Genomic DNA, 16231 nt, shown 5'->3' with positions numbered 1-16231 from the left:
ATTACTGAAGATATATCTTTTCGACAACAGAAAATCAACCAGTGTTAACGTTATTTAAGAAAATTAAGCAGAGCATTCCCTAAGCCTTATATGAAGTTGCATTTCTGAATCTAGCATGGACATACACTGCGAGCCGATAACAATGAAGAACAATAACAGATGACTACTATAAAAGCCCTTTATTTAAATTCTACAGTTGCTACCTGTCTCAGCAGGGAGTCACTACTTCAGAGTGTCAAGTGATGTGAAATTGTGACCAGCCTCCCAAATTTAAACCTGCTTCAGAATTAATGAATCGACTTTGGGTATAAGAGGGTTGTGACGCATAGACTACAAACACAGCCAATACCTAAATGTTGAATGAAAATCATCAGCAATAGTGGCCGAAGACTTTCAGCATAAGACGTCATACCTCCCCCCCCCCCTCCCTCACCCCATTCCGTCCAACATCTTCGTCAAATAGAGATTTGGAGCGGAGAGAATTTCAGGGTGACCTTTTGCTCTCGGGTTGGGCTACTGCCCCAGGATCATGATGGAGAAGGAAGTTGGAGCCACCACATTAAAGACACTTGGTGTTTATAGTGATCTCAGGCAAAAGGCTCCAGATTAGTTTCCCTTCCGGATCTTGAGGGTGGGACTGCCAACGTGGAGGTAACCACGAGAAGAAGATGGAATACTCAACAAAAAGGTAATACTCCACTAGTCGGAGCATGGAATTTCAGAACTTTGAACTTGGTAGGGAAGCTATAGATCGGAAAAGGGAAACTGAAAGGCGCACTCTACATATAATGGGGTTCAGTGAATATAAGTTCGCGTCGGACGGTTATAGAGCAAAAATAACACAAATAGAAAATGGTGCAATAGGCGTCTTTATGAATAGAAAGATGAAGTAAAGAATGTGTTACTATATGTAGCTCAGTGATAGGGTTATTGTCAACAGAACTGATAGCATACCAAGACTAATATAGTTCAGGTATGCACGTCAACGTCCTAAGCAGAAAGTGAAGAGATAGGGAAGTATATGAATGTTCTGAACGGCTAATTCAGAGTGTAAAGGGAAATGATGATCTAAAACTCATAGGGGACTGGAACGCTGTAGTAGGGGAAGCAACAGAAGACAGAGCTATACGGGGAATATGGGCTTGGTAGGAGAAATGTGAGAGGGAATATAATAATTGAATTCTATAATACGTTTCACATCGTAATAGCAAATAAATCGTACAAAATTCGCAAGAGGGGAATGTATACATGGAAAAGGCTCAAAGACACGGGAGGATTCCAAATGGATTATATAATAGAGATTAAAAAATCCTGGGTTGTAAGTAGTACACAGGAGTAGATATAGACCCAGATCACAATTCAGTAATGAGAAGAATAGACTTAATTCCAAGAGAACAGCTCAGAACTATCAATGTGGAATGATGTAGGATACTGAAGTAATGAGGAAATATGAGATGAGTTTGAAGTTTTCTCAGGCTATGCAAGGTGGTCCATTGATCGTGATAGCGTCAAATATCTCCCGAAATAAGCGTCACACGAAAAAACCGCAAAGTACGAAACTTGTCTAGCTTGAAGGGGGAAACCAGATGGCGCTATGGTTGGCCCGCCACCTGTCACGAAATATGATATTCAATACCGCTTCAACCGCACACGAGCTATGTGCCGGACATCCATCATGTTGGAAGCACATCGCCATTCTGTCATGCAGTGAAACATCTTGTAGTAACATCGGTATAACATTACGTAGGAAATCCAGCATACATTACACCATTTAGATTGCCATCGATAAAATGGGGGCCAATTCTCCTTCCTCCCATAATGCCTCACCATACATTAACCAACCAAGGTCGCTGATGTTCCACTTGTCGGAGCCATCGTGGAATTTCCGTTGCCCCATAGTGCATATTATGCCGGTTTACGTTGCCGCTGTTGGTGAATGACGCTTCGTCGCTCAATAGAACGCGTGCAAAAAATCTATCATCGTCCCGTAATTTCACTTGTGCCCAGTGGCAGAACTGTACACGACGTTCAAAGTCGCCATGCAATTCCTGGTGCATAGATATATGGTAATGGTGCAATCAATGCATTCTCAATACCGAAGTTTTTGAAATTCCCGATTCTCACGCAATTTGTCTGCTACTGACGTGCGGATTAGCCGTAAGTATCCGGCGAACGGTCCAAACACTTGGATGATGTCGTCCAGGATACCGAGCAGCATACATAAAACACGCCCGTTGGGCGTTTTCATCACAATAGCCATACATCAACACGATATCGACCATTTCTGCGATTGGTATAAGCGGTCCATTTTAACACGGGTAATGTATCACGAAGCAAATACCGTCCGCACTGGCGGAATGTTACGTAATACCACGTACTTTTACGTTTGGGACTATTACAGCGCCATCTATCACAAAGCGAAAATAGTGGTCCAACTAAAACATTCATATTTTTTTACGTACTACACGAATATGTAATAAAAATGGGGGTTCCCAATTTAAAAAAACCGGCGTTGATATCCGTTTGACCTATGGGAGCGCCATCTAGCGGGCCAACCATGGCTCCATCTGGTTTCCCCCTTCTAGCTAAACGAGTTTCGTTCCTTGTAGTTTTTTTCGTTTGGCGCTTATTTCGTGAGATATTTGGCCCGGTCACTATCAATGGTCCACCCTGTAGATACAGTGACAATGAATACCACAGTAGGCAGTTCACTTGAAGAGGTCTGAACGTCACTAAAAATGGGAATTACCGAAATTCGGCAGACAAACATAGGTGGAAAGAAAGTAATTGTGAAGAAACATTGGGTAACAGGAGACTACTTCATTTGATAGGCGAGAGAAGGAGTTACAGAAACGTTCCGGGATATACCCAAATATAGAAATGTAAGTCACTTAGAAATGAAATAAACAAGAAGAGCAGAACATATGCGAGGAAACCGAAAAAGAAATGACCATCGGAGGAACTAGCTCAGCATATAGAGAAGTCAAAACAACCTTCGGTGAAATGAAAAGCAAGGGTTTCAACATTAGGACAGGAACGTGAATTCCACTGTTAAAGACAGGTGAGAGAGAGAATAGGTAGAGAGAGTACAATGATAACCTCTACGCGGAAAGGACTTGTCCGGTGACGTAACAGTTGATGAAATGGGAAGCAGTATGGGATATATATGGGACCAGATTTAGAATCAGTGTTTAAAAGAGCTAGGGAACACTTGCAGCCAAAGACGGCAGAAATAATAGATAATATTCCACCAGAATTTATTAAGCCATTGTGGGAAGTGGATACGAAATGGCTATTCAACTTGGTGTGTAGAATAAGTGAGAGTAGGGACATACCACGAGAGTTTCAGAAAAACTTCATGCATATAATCAAGAAGAAAACATGGACAGCGAGAACTATCACACAATGAGCTTAACTTCTCAAGCATCCAAGTTTCAGACAAGAATAATATACAGAAAGAAAATTGAGGAACTGTTAAATGACGATCAGCTTCGCTATCGGAAAGGTAAAGACATCGGACAGACACCTCTGACGTAGCGATAAATGACAGAAGCAAGACTAAAGAAAAATAAAGACAATTTCCCAGTATGTGACGACCCGTAAAAAGCGTTGGACAATATAGTGTTGCAAGTTATCAGAAGTTCTGAGAAAATTTGCAGTAATCTGTAGAGAATGATGAGTGCTATACAGTACCTACAATAACCAACAGGGAACAATAAGAATGTAAGACCAAGATATAAATGCACGGATTAAAAAGGATGAGAGGAAAGGCTGCAGTCTTTTGCACCGACTGTTCAATATATACATCGAAGATGCAATGATAGAAGTAGAAGAAAGATTCAAAGTGGGATTAACATTCAGGGTGAAAGGCTATCAATGAAACTATTCGCAGATGAAATTGCTATCCTGAATGAAAATGAAGAGGAATTACAGGACATTTCGAAGGGACTGAACGGTCTAATGAGAACAGAATACGAAATGGGAGTAAACCGAAGAAAGAGGAAAGTAATGAGAAGTAGCAGAAAACAGATTAACGATAAACTTAATACAATAATTGGTGATTAAGAAGCAGAAGATGCGAAGGAATACTGATACCTTGGAAGCAGAATAACACGTTACTGAGGAAGCAAAATGACGTAATGAGCATACTAGCGAAGGCAAAGAGGGCATTCCGAGTCAAAAGAAGTCTACTCGTATCAAACATTGGCCTTAATTGTTGGAATAAAGTTCTGAGAATGTACGTTTGAACATTGCATGATAGTAAATCATAGACTGTGTGAATATCAGAAAGGATGTGAATCTCAGAGTTTAAAATGCGTTGCTATAAAAGGATGTTGAAATTAAGTTGGGCTTTTAAGGAAAGACGAGGTTCTCCGCTGAATCGGCGAGTACTGGAACAAGTGGAAAAAACTGACAAGAAGAGGGGATAGAATTGTATGACAAAGGCACTAGGAATGAGCCACCATAATAGCAGAAGGAGCTGTAAAAGTTGAATCTGTAAGGGAAGACAAAGGCTAGAATATAACCGGAAATAAATGAGAACGTTAAGTAAAGGAACCAGAGATACATGCAAGGGAGGAATATGTGACAAGCCGCATCAAACCAATCACAGCAGAATGCACTAGCGTGGAGAACCGCTGCAAACAAGCCTTCACACTGAAGACCACTACGACAACCACATATCACAATTTACGAACTTCAATTACACTGAAGCGCCAAAGAAACTGGTATAGACATACATATTCAAATACAGAGTCATGTAAACAGGCAGAATACGGCGCTGTCGTCGGCAAGATCTATGTAAGGCAAGTGTCCGGCGCAGTTGTAAGATCGGTTACTGCTGCTACATTGGCAAATTATCAAGATTTAAGTGAGTTTAAATATGGTGTGTACGAGTGATGCGACACAGCAACTCCGAGACAGCGACGAAGTGGGGATTTTCACGTACGACAATTTTACGAGTGTACCGTGAATATCAGGAATCCGGTAAAACATCAAATCTCCGACATCGCTGCCGCCGCAAAAAGATCCTGCAAGAACGGCACCAACGACGACAGAAGAGAATCGTTCAACGTGACGGAAGTGCAACCCTTCCCCAAATTGTTGTAGATTTCAATGCTGGGCCATCAACAAGTGTCAGAGTGCGAGCCATTTAACGAAAATTCACCGATATGGACTTTCGGAGCCGAAGGCCCACTCGTGTATCCTTCATGACTGTACGGCACAAAGCTTTACTCGTCCCCTGGGCCCGTCAGCACCAACACTGAACTGTTGATGACTAGAAACATGTTGCCCGGTCGGACGAGTCTCGTTTCAAATTGTATCGAACAGAGAGACGTATATGGGTATGGAGACAACCTCATGAATCCGTGGACCCTGTATGTCACCAGAGGACTGTCCAAGCTGGGGGAGACTCTGCAATGGTGTGGGGCGTGTGCAGTTGGGGTGATATGGGACTCCTGATACGTCTAAATACGAATCTGACAGATGACACTTACTTAAGGATCCTGTCTGATCACCTGCACCCATTCATGTCCATTGTGCAATCCGACGGACTAGTGGAATTTCAGCAAGACAATGCGACACCCCACACGTCCAGAATTGCAACAGAGTGGCTGCAGGAACACTCTTCTGATTTTAAACACTTCCGCTGGCCACCAAACTCCCCAGTCATGAACGTTATTGAGCATATCTGGAATACCTTGCAACGTGCTGATCAGAAGAGATCTCCACCCCCTCCTACTCTCACGCATTTGTGGACAGCCCTGGAGGATTTATGGTGTCAGTTTGTAAGCGTATTGTCATATCGCTGGCTTAGTTGTGGAGTATCTTTGCGGGCAGCCACGTCTGTAGTGAGTCGAACGCGGGACATGGGACTGTTATGTTGTGTAGTGTGTAGCTCTGCGTGTGAGAGGCTTTTTTAGTATTCAGGTTGAAGTGTTGCTACCAGTGCTGTTACAGTAAAGTGATGAAATATGGAGGTGAGTCAGAGGAAAGTGCGTCAATAAGTAACTGAAAATGAGCAGTGCCGTCGATAACGTATTTATGTATCCTCTCGTTGCGTGTCGCATAGCATCCATCATCCGCGCCGTGTTCGGTCTCCAAGAATGAACAAATGTGAATCAGTAATACTATTTACCACAAAGGAGTGCAATCAAGTGCCAGCGTCTTGTAGCGAGCCTGAGGACGTGCGTTCGATCATCGCGTTTTCGCATTATCAACAATCAGCCGCGCCGCAACGGTTACGCGCACGCTCGTACAAGTGAGAACTGAAAAGTGAAAAATTAACTGTACGAACAGTGTTATATCGTTACTAGTGACAAAGAGGGCTATTACCAGATATCTGTATGTGTGACGAGCGTAAGAACTTTCGTTCGATCATTCGGCTTCCGCATCATCAACAATCACCCGCGTCGTATCGGTTACGCGTACGCTCGTCCGAATGATCTTTTTGGACTGTTAATCATCAAGATTGTTAAATGGGATAAACATTTACGACTTAGAGTGTAAACAGTGCAACCTGTGATTTCTATATCGTCTCAGAATATAGATGTTCATACCAGACATAGGACAGTGTTGAGTTTTAACGTTGAGTGGCTCCCCTAACCCCGCTTGCATATTTCGATAGATAATTCCAGACAAGCAAACAGCAGTGTGGAGCAGAATAGTACGACCGCTGCGGGATTATCAGGTACGTGGTGTGGACAGGGCGCACGGTCAAGTAAAACAACGGTCACGAAACGAGAAGTCAGTTTAAAAGGTACCCCCTCGCCCCCCTCCATTTATACTCCCGGGCATGTTACAAGTTCCCTCCAGCACAACTTCATACATTAGTCGAGTCCATGCCACGCCGCGCTGCGGCAGTTCAGAGTGCTCGCGGGGGCCATACACGACATTAGGCAGGTACACCAGTTCCTTTGGCTCTTCAGTGTACAAAGAAAATATGTTTAGCCAATGAAATCCTCTATTGGAAGTGCTTTTAAAAGAGTACTATTAAGTTTTCCATTCGTTGCAGTCTCTCTTTTATGGCACGAATATCCACTATGCTTATCCTGAAAGGAAGTGGGCCATGTCGTTCCTTAGCAGACCTCACTGTGCAGAGCAGGTAATAAAATCGAGAGGATCATGCTGAGCCGTACGGCGCATGCAAGCGTCGTCTCTGCAGAGGATATGACGTTTCCACAGGGTACCAGAGATAAGCCCGCTGAGAACCTCTGTCGCCTCGAGGCAGGGCTTTTGAGGCGTCGTGTGGCGGTGTTCGGCGGCAGCGCCATTTCTTTCCCTCGCGCCGACGTCTCTCTCCACTTTTTGGTGCGTCCGGCCGGAAGAGACAGGTGAGCAGTGAACCTGGCAGCAGCCGCCCTGATTGAATCGCTGCTCTTGGCGGCGATCAATGGCGCCGGCACACAAGTCGCAGCCGGCGGCAGCGAAGTCCAGGGCCACACGTGTCGCTGCCACCGAGTCTCTCAGCCGGCCGCCAGACTCGACACGAGACGCGACGACGGGGCATTTATTTCTGAACAAGTAGCGCCTTCACCCGTGAGCAATGGCCTCCGTCTCAAACTGTAGGTTTCCTCGCCGCTGTGCTCCACGCCACGAATCGCAGCAAAGCGGAGGCTGCGTTAAAGTGAAGTGGAACGCCTAAGAGAAGGGACATTCCGGCCCATTAGCCCCCCCTCTCTTTTGTTTTGTTATTTACACTGTTTGTTATTATTGGTTTAAAATCTGAAAAGTCAAGATCAACTGTTCTGGTCCTCATCCCTAATACTGTTTTGATTCAACTCTCCACGCTGTTACAACCTGTTCAATTCCTTTATCTTACGTAACTATTACAACCTGCAGCCACTCCAGGCTGGTTACCGTAATCAAGCATTGGCCGCTCTTTACAATTTTTACTCTCTTCATTACCTAATTAACTATTCTTCGATTTAGTAACTTCTCGTTAGGTTTCCAATTTATCCATTTAATCTTCAGAATTCTCCTGTAGCACCATAATTGAAAAGCATGTATTATTTCATTGCCTGAACAGTTTATCCTCGATATTTAATTTGTGTGGACGACGTTACACACTGTACAGGTCTCCTCAGGAAAGACTTCCGAACATTTACATCTACACTACTGGTCATTAAAATTGCTACATCACGAAAATGACGTGGTACAGACGCGATATTTAACCGACAGGAAGAAGATGCTGCGATATGCAAATGATTAGCTTTTCAGATCATTCACACAAGGTTGGCGCCGGTGGCGACACCTAAAACGTGCAGATATGAGAATAGTTTCCAACTGATTTCTCATACACAAACAGCAGTTGACCGGCGTTGCCTCGTGAAACGTTGTTATGATGCCAATTGTAAGGAGGAGAAATGCGTACCATCACGATTCCGACTTTGATAAAGGTCGGATTGCAGCCTATCGCGATTGTGGTTTATCGTATCGCGACATTGCTGCTCGTGTTGGTCGAGAACCAATGACTGTTAGCAGAATATGGAATCGGTGGGTTCAGGAGGGTAATACGGAACGGCGTGGATCCGAACGGCCTCGTATCACTAGCAGACGAGATGACAGGCATCTTATCCGTATGGCTGTAACGGATCGTGCAGCCACGTCTCGAGCCCTGAATCAACAGATGAGGACGTCTGCAAGACAACAACCATCGGGACGAACAGTTCGACGACGTTTGCAGCAGCATGGACTATCAGCTCGGAGACCATGGCTGCGGTTACCCTTGACCCTGCGTCACAGACAGGAACAGCTGCGATGACGTACTCAACGAAGAACCTGGGTGCATGAATGGCAAAACTTCATTTTTCGCATGAATCCAGGTTCGGTTTACAGCATCATGATGGTAGTATCCGTGTTTGGCGACGTCGCGGTGAACGCACATTAGAAGCGTCTATTCGTCGTCGCCATACTGGCCTATCACCCGGCGTCATGGTATACGGTGCCATTAGTTACACGTCTCGGTCACATCTTGTTCACATTGAGTGCACTTTCAACAGTGGACGTTATATTTCAGATGTGTTACGACCCGTGGCTCTACCCTTCATTTGATCCTTGTGAAACCCTACATTTCAGCAGGATAATGCACGACCGCATGTTGTAGGTCCTGTACGGGCCTTTCTGGATACAGAACACGTTCGATTGCTGCCATGACCAGCACATTCTCCAGATCTCTCACCAATTGGAAACGTCTGGTCAATGGTGGCCGAGCAACTGGCTTGTCAGAATACGCTAGTCACTACACTTGATGAACTGTGGTATAGTGTTGAAGGTGCATGGGCAGCTGTAGCTGTAGCTCCGTTTGACTCAATGCCCAGGCGTATCAAGGCCGTTATTACGACCAGAGGTGGTTGTTCTGGGTACTGATTTCTCAGGATCTATGCACCCAAATAGCGTGAAAATGTAATCACATGTCAGTTCTAGTATAATATATTTGTCCAATGAATACCCGTTTATCATCTGCATTTCTCCTCCGTGTAGCAATTTTAATGGCCAGTAGTGTACATCTACATGGTTACTCTGGAAATCACATTTACGTGCTTGGCATAGGATTCATCGAACCACCTACACAATTCTCTATTACTCCAGTCTCGTACAGCACGCGCAAGGAACTAACACCTATATCTATTCGTGCGAGCTCTTATTTCCCTTATTTTATCATCACGATCGTTTCTCCATATGTAGATCGGCGTCAACAAAATATTTTCGAATTTGTAGGAGAAAGTTGGTGACTGGAATTTCGTGAGACGATTACGCCGCAAAATAGCCTTTGTTTTAGTGGTGTCTATCCCGTATCATGCCCGTGACACTCTCTCCCCTATTTCGAGACAATACAAAACGTGCTGCTCTTCTTTGGACTTTCTGGATGTCGTCGATTGTTTACAGAACCTTAGTCACTACGTTTAAGACCAGTGTTATGTATCTGCGACACTTTGAAGTGTAATGCAGCGTTCAATAAAAGCTATTTCACCTGTTATAATAATGTGTAACTTTACATTTTTAAGTAACCTAGTAAAAGATTTAGATCAATTTATGGATGTCTATCTAACTGGATGGCTAATTAATTTTTGTTGTATGGTAAAGTATATTTATATTTCATGGTATTTTGTCTGTCTGGTAATGTGAAGCTAAACTTGTGATAAGGAAACAGTTAAACTCGTATTTCAACTCGTAAGTAATTTCGTAATTCTTGAAAAGTGATCACCAGTGCATAAGTTAATCAGAAATGAAACATTATATGGTGTTCTGGAATGCTCATGGTTACAGTACAGCCTGTTCCGTTCAATTTAAGAAAACTGTCCTGTTAGCAATAATACAAGCAATCTGAGTGCAAGAAAAATATGGAATATAAGTAATTACCAGAAATGCCCTATCTAAAAAGTAAGTCACTGTTGAAATCTTAATTGTATCATAGGTAAATTATAAGTAGTCAACCTGTTTGTGCAATGAAGAAATTCTGCCCTGCTGCTATCTCCAAACTATTGCCGCTGCATCATAAAAATCTCCAATTCTAAATACCCTACTAAATTAATTACTACAGTTTGATGTCTCGCCAAATGAGCTATTTCAGTACCTTTTGAAGTCTTCTGAAAGAATTTACAAAATATCACTCCATAAATTGAAAATAATAAAAGAAAACTATTGCTGGCACACAGCACGGGTCGATCTCTCTCTCTCTCTCTCTCTCTCTCCCTCCCTCCCTCCAAGACTGCACACTCCACTCACAAGCAAAGGTTCTACAACAGTCTCTCGCAGAGCAACCTCTTTGGCAAAGATGTTGCCTACTGTTACTCAGAAGCAATTGCAACTTTACTTTTCCGCGTGACGTCCAAAATATTTCCAAAATTACAATTTCCTGTATAAAACAAACCCTTACAGAGGCACTTCAGCTGATGCCATATACGAGCTGTTTCTGGAGAATGTTTTTATTCTATCAAACGACTAGTTTCGGCGGCACATTTGGGAACTGAAGACTACACCGTGTCGCGTATAAGCTCCTGATCAAAGCTAGCCCACGTGTGCTAGTAACAATGATCCAGCAGTAAACGTGCTAAGGAAATCAAATAGTCTTTTGGTAATGGTGAGGCCTGAGAGTCATGTTATAGAATGAAGACGTTCTCAAGACATAACTATCGTGGTACTTTTTTCCGTATAGAAGTAGAACAGTTTTATTATTTGAGCAGAAAAATAAGTTGGCAAGTAAAACTCACAAATCTGGTCCAGTGTGTCTTGTGCCATTACTCGGTGACTCTCTGAGGGGAAATTTGCATCATACGCCGTGACCGTGACGTAGGGTCAACTGATCGGAAATTTTCCACAGCCACATCCACTCATTTCTCCACAAATTTAACCGTGGACTAGGCCGTAGCAGGCAGTAACTTGGTCACGTGATTAAGTACAGCCAGGGATCATTTCAGAGCGACGCGAGCTGTCGTCTCTCAGCGCATGCACGGAAAGTAATCCCAGAAAACGCCTATGTGAGCAGTCGCCACAGCTTGTTGTTAACATTGTTAAATTTGTTGACAGAGAAAACTAGAATGGAGTGTCAATGCTAACGGTAAAGTGGTGGAAAATCAAGCAAATTGTTAACGTTGAGAAAGTTGGTGTAGTACTAATTACAAGAGACACATAATGGCAAACGTAGCGTGATTTAAGAAGCAAACTGTACACAATAAACATCTAATTGACGATAACGATAAAAGCGTTGTTAAGCTGCAACTTCCGCGATACTGTGAAGAATACAAAGAAAGACTTACTGGACAAAATCTGCCCAAGTTTTCTCTCAGAGAATTGGACTCCGAGTCTAGCGAGGTAGCTCTGTGTGTCGGGTATCGGTTTCCAGAGATGCCAGTATAAACGAACCACCATGTGTCAACGTAACGAGTTTCAAAAAGGCATACTAAATTCCACTTTCTTTGATGTGTGAACATTAACTTTTTGCCCGTTCTTAGATGTCTGTTGCGTCTAAGGAGTTTTGCCATTAATAGTGAGAGCAGCGCTAATAACAGGACAGGTCTGCGACTAAAAAACTGCATAGGATTTTTTAACGTTTTCTTATAGATTTTGACCTCTCAAAAACAGGAAAAATTTTCAAAAAATTCTATCCCATAGGTGTTCATGCATATTGCAGTATTTATGTTCATTAGTAATAAACCTAAGTGGTTTTTTAAATTTCATAATTATTAAAAATTATATCAATTATAATTGATTACATAAATTTAAAATTAAAAAAATTTACAATGTTAACTATTCTTTGTCACCACTCGAAGTTTATACCGTGAACTCCTGGGAGCCAGAAGCAAATACAAACAATCTTATTGTTCAGTTTTATCGTGTTGCGACAAGTCATATGACGATTTGTATCACACATGAAATGAAGAGAAACTCTCAGTAGACATATTGCTATGCAAGTGAACATTGCTGTTGTTTCTGTCTGGTCATGGCTACAAGAGGTTGTGTGATTTCTCCAAACAGTTTTTGTTATATCTGTGGTGAATACACTATTTAATGTCAACAGAGAAACATAAGTGATCTTATGAGGAAAGTTTATTTTGCTTACTTTAAATTAAAACTTGGTGATGAAGATAAACCATGGTCCCCATGTAAGTTGTGTAGAAGGTGTGAAGAAGATCTTCGTTTGTGGTTTAAGGTTAAGAAAAATTCATTTCGATTTGCAATTCGTATGATGTGGCGTGAGCAGAAAAACCGTACCACTGGTTGCTACTTCTGTTCAGTTGACATAAAGGGATTCAATTCGAAAAACAAAAGAAGCATAAGTTATCCTAACCTTGACTCAACTATGCGTCCAGTGCCCCATAGCTCTGAAATACCTATCCCACAGCCACCTTCCAGTTTGGATGAATATCCGAGTGAGTTGGAGGACGAAGTTACATTACCTCCTCTGGGCGAATCAAGCTCAGAATTTTCTTCAGACAAAGATGAAAGGCCTCAACTATTTTCTGAAAGTGAGCTCAATGTTCTAGTAAGAAATTTAGGTCTTTCACAACATGCAGCCGAACTGTTAGGTTCCGCCCGCATCTCGTGGTCGTGCGGTAGCGTTCTTGCTTCCCACGCCCGGGTTCCCGGGTTCGATTCCCGGCGGGGTCAGGGATTTTCTCTGCCTCGTGATGGCTGGGTGTTGTGTGCTGTCCTTAGGTTAGTTAGGTTTAAGTAGTTCTAAGTTCTAGGGGACTTATGACCACAGCAGTTGAGTCCCATAGTGCTCAGAGCCATTTTGTTAGGTTCCAGACTAAAAAATAAATGCCTTTTATCATCTGGCACCTCATTTTCATGGTTTAGATACCGAGAAAAATAAGTTACCCAGTCTTTCTCAAAACAAGGAAATTTAGTTCTTTCCAATGATGTGGAAGGATTCATGCATTGATTTGATATGCAGTATGACTCATCTGAATGGCGCCTATTCATTGATTCATCCAAAACTAAAGTAGTATTATAGCACAATCGAAATAAATTTTCATCGCTTCTTATGGGACATTCTGTGCATATGGACGAAAACTATAACGATTTGGCCATTATCGTGGAAAAAATCAATATCAGGACCATCAATGTATGGTTTGGGATAGTAGAGCCAGAGAACAGCACTGGAGTAAAAGTGATTGGCCACCCCGAGAAACTTTAAAAACCTGGAGAGAAAAATGTTATCAATACTACTTTGGTACCAATAGAAAAGGTTTCGTTGCCCCCTCTCCATATCAAACTGGAGTTGATGTAACAATGTGTAAAATCGCTGCAAAATGATGGGGACTGTTTTAAATATCTATGTACAAAATTCTCGAATCTGGCAGAAGCAGAGTTGAAAGAGGAAGTTTTCATTGGCCCCGACATAAGAACACTTTCAACCGACACCCTCTTTGAGGAATGTATGAATGAGAAGGAAAAAGAAGCTTGGGTATCGTTCAAGAATGTAGCGCGAAAGTTTTTGGGAAATACTAAGGATCCTGACTACAAAACCATTGTTCAATGGATGCTAGCAGCATACGAAGCTCAAGGCTGCAAGATGAGCTTCAAGGTCCATTTTTTACACTGCCACATAGACAGTTTTCCTGAAAACCTGGGAGCTGACAGTGAAGAACAGGGGGAGCGGTTTCACCAGGATGTCCGTGATATCGAGAGACGGTACCAAGAAAGATGGCATGTCAATATGTTTGCTGACTACTGCTGGATGCTTAAGCGGGGAACTAAAGATGGAAGTCGGAAAAGGACTCGGTGAAGGATCAAGGAAAAGAGGAAAAGGTTTCATAAAAACATGAATAAGTATAGTACTGTTACTATATGTCTCAAAATAATGTTTCATTGGTTGTAAAAAAAATATTATGTTTTACAATTTTGAATAAACGAGTGCTTTTACCAATTTTTTGTGTTTTAATTTGCAAAAAAACCTTATATGATAGAAAAAACGGACATCACTTCTGAAATTAGCGCATTCTAAAACATAAATTTCAGTAAAAATATCTCATGCAGCTGACAAAAATAATTTTTTTTGCTGACCTGTGTAGTCTCCGTGCTCTGAAGTGGATACCAAAGCAATCCGAAGTGAAATTTCTTTTATCCTGAAACTGGCATTTTCCGAACATATTTCCTTTGGAGTCATAAAATTCACAGTCTGCTACAAAGGGCAAGGAGAATTGCTATCGGAGTTAAGGAGTCTCAACAACGCCCGGGCTTTCTGATTTAGCGACCTCTGTCCTGGAGAAGTGTTCTTATAAAGTTAAGACAGCCGGAGGAGTAGCGGCTTTAAATTTAAATCAAAACGTCGCATCCAGGCGCGCTGGTCCTCTTAGTGGCAACTTGGAACGAAGTCGGGAAACTCATATGAAAGACGCGTTAGGAACACCCTCTGCACTGTGTAAGAACCCTGTGCTCAACAGCAAAATGATTACTCCGAAACTAAATCTAGTGTTTCTTTTATATCCACCTTCCACTCGCTCAACTAACAGAACGCAGCCAAGGAATGCCACTTTTCTTTTCTAGTTTTAGTAGAAACTGAAGGAACTACTCCCATGGTTTCCAATAACCCATTTCACACTTAGCAAAATGCTTTTATATTTGTATATTTTCTTTGTGTATTCATGGTTAGGAACTTGAGGAATTGACGATCCTAGGAGCAGACTGAAATTGATCAACATGTCTAGTTCAAGCGACCCAACTTTATATTCACATTTATTTGGCGTGTTAACCTTAAGTTGGCCAATCAGCTCCCTAGCTCCTAACAGCTAGAAGTCGGTAGAAGTCGGAACGCTTATTCCGATAGTCATTTGTTTTTGGCTTCAGCTAACGCTACCCAGATGATAGTACAATGTGATGTAGTCATTGTCGTCTGCTATGTCACTTTGCTGTACTGTACTCATTTTCTAAGTGCTAAATGTACGTAACTGTTGCAGTAAGGATCTTGATTAAGCAAATCAGCACATACGACGATTTCAGTTTTGGTTACATATAATATTTAAGCCTGCGCACAGGAATTCTGCTTTCATAGAAGCCTGTACTGCGAGAGGCAGGCGTAACACCCCCCACCCCCACCATACTTCGCCGCACTCGAGTCCGCACTCCTTAGCGATTTCTCGCAGTCACTAAACTTACAGTTAATAGACTGTGACTCGAACTGTTGAAGCCCCACCTCAATATACAGGGTGATTCAAAAAGAATACCACAACTTTAAAAATGTGTATTTAATGAAAGAAACATAATATAACCTTCTGTTATACATCATTACTAAGAGTATTTAAAAAGGTTTTTTTTCACTCAAAAACAAGTTCAGAGATGTTCAATATGGCCCCCTCCAGACACACGAGCAATATCAACCCGATACTCCAACTCGTTCCACACTCTCTGTAGCATATCAGGCGTAACAGTTTGGATAGCTGCTGTTATTTCTCGTTTCAAATCATCAATGGTGGCTGGGAGAGGTGGCCGAAACACCATATCCTTAACATACGCCCATAAGAAAAAATCACAGGGGGTAAGATCAGGGCTTCTTGGAGGCCAGTGATGAAGTGCTCTGTCACGGGCTGCCTGGCGGCCGATCCATCGCCTCGGGTAGTTGACGTTCAGGTAGTTACGGACAGATAAGTGCCAATGTGGTGGCGCTCCATTCTGCTGAAATATGAATTGTTGTGCTTCTTGTTCGAGCTGAGGGAACAGCCAAATGCTTGCTGGATGCGTGCTACATTTTCATCACTGGTTCTCGGCCGTCCAGAACTTTTCCCTT

The sequence above is a fragment of the Schistocerca americana genome, chromosome 2 (genome assembly GCF_021461395.2).
Source record: "Schistocerca americana isolate TAMUIC-IGC-003095 chromosome 2, iqSchAmer2.1, whole genome shotgun sequence".
In the NCBI taxonomy this organism is placed as follows: domain Eukaryota; kingdom Metazoa; phylum Arthropoda; class Insecta; order Orthoptera; family Acrididae; genus Schistocerca; species Schistocerca americana.
This window is presented reverse-complemented; position numbering follows the sequence as displayed.